General features: G+C 34.2%; 1 long non-coding RNA gene across 1 annotated transcript; it reads right to left on the reverse strand.

Moving 5' to 3' along the window:
• Positions 1-329: 329 nt before the first annotated feature.
• On the reverse strand, positions 330-1,073 carry LOC107898469 (uncharacterized). The gene is made up of 2 exons (XR_001684414.2): positions 818-1,073; positions 330-716 (listed from the first exon to the last, which is right to left on the reverse strand). It is a non-coding gene; the product is annotated as an uncharacterized lncRNA (long non-coding RNA).

Consider the following 1,073-nt stretch of genomic DNA (forward strand, 5'->3'; position numbering starts at 1 on the left):
TTAACCTTATTGCAATGTAAAGTTTCGTCAACTATCTCAACAATCACGAAGGCCCAGTTCTTTGTTGAACAAATCAATCAAACTAAACTAATGTATCTACATTGTGATTAACATATGAAAAATATGGCGTTTTGTTGGATGTTCCTATTAATTGTCCTAAGGACACAAGTTGGAATTTGGAACCAAAAAAGAAATGACAAATAGATTATAAAAGGAGAATAAGGTAAAGAGAAAAATCAACAAACAATATTTTACCAGAAAGATTTTATTTAACAATTTATCCAAATTCATGATGCAAACAAGAAGATTTTAGTTGCAGGCGAGAAGAATAAGAAAAGAAATTGATTTTATTATATTTTATTCTTGGGAAGGCAAAACGAAATGAAGCTTTAAAGATAAGATGGGAAGGCAAGGCATGCCATGCCACTAATTAAACCACCACTTCCTTTGCAGAGGAAATTTTAAGGTACAAAGGACAATTCACTAAAATTATATTGAGCCGATGGACACTTTTATTTGCCCAAAAAAAAAGTAATCATTTTTCTATGGAACAAAGGTGTTGACATATTACAAAGCAGATAGATCAAAGCAAAGATCCCTCAATCAAAGAGAATTTACCTCAAAAACACAGGGAGCTTGACCTATCATTCTTACAAATACCTTTTATCTGCATCCATTTGCTTCTCAAGAGTCATTTTCTTGGCCATCTTCATGACCTAAACAATAGGTAGCCGCTTGTTATTTTACATATACAACTAAACCCAGCACAGATACATACCGAGACTCTTGCATATACTGAGGGTGCATTACAGCATACCTTAAAAGTGTTAACGTCTAGGCCTTGTCTGGAACCGAAATTCAGCTAACAGTGCTATATGATCAGATTACCACTCTGAAGAAGGAAGGGTAGTGTCTTTCCTCAAGCTATCCTCATCCAAGAGTTCCAATAATGCCTCCACTGTTAAAGAATCCGCTGAAAGTACAAAACAAAATACTCATAAGCATCTGCATCAACCTAAAATACATCTAAGTACACAAGAATCTCAAGTCACGGCATTCAAGATAAATTATAA

Source organism: Gossypium hirsutum, chromosome D04, assembly GCF_007990345.1.
Source record: "Gossypium hirsutum isolate 1008001.06 chromosome D04, Gossypium_hirsutum_v2.1, whole genome shotgun sequence".
In the NCBI taxonomy this organism is placed as follows: Eukaryota; Viridiplantae; Streptophyta; class Magnoliopsida; order Malvales; family Malvaceae; genus Gossypium; species Gossypium hirsutum.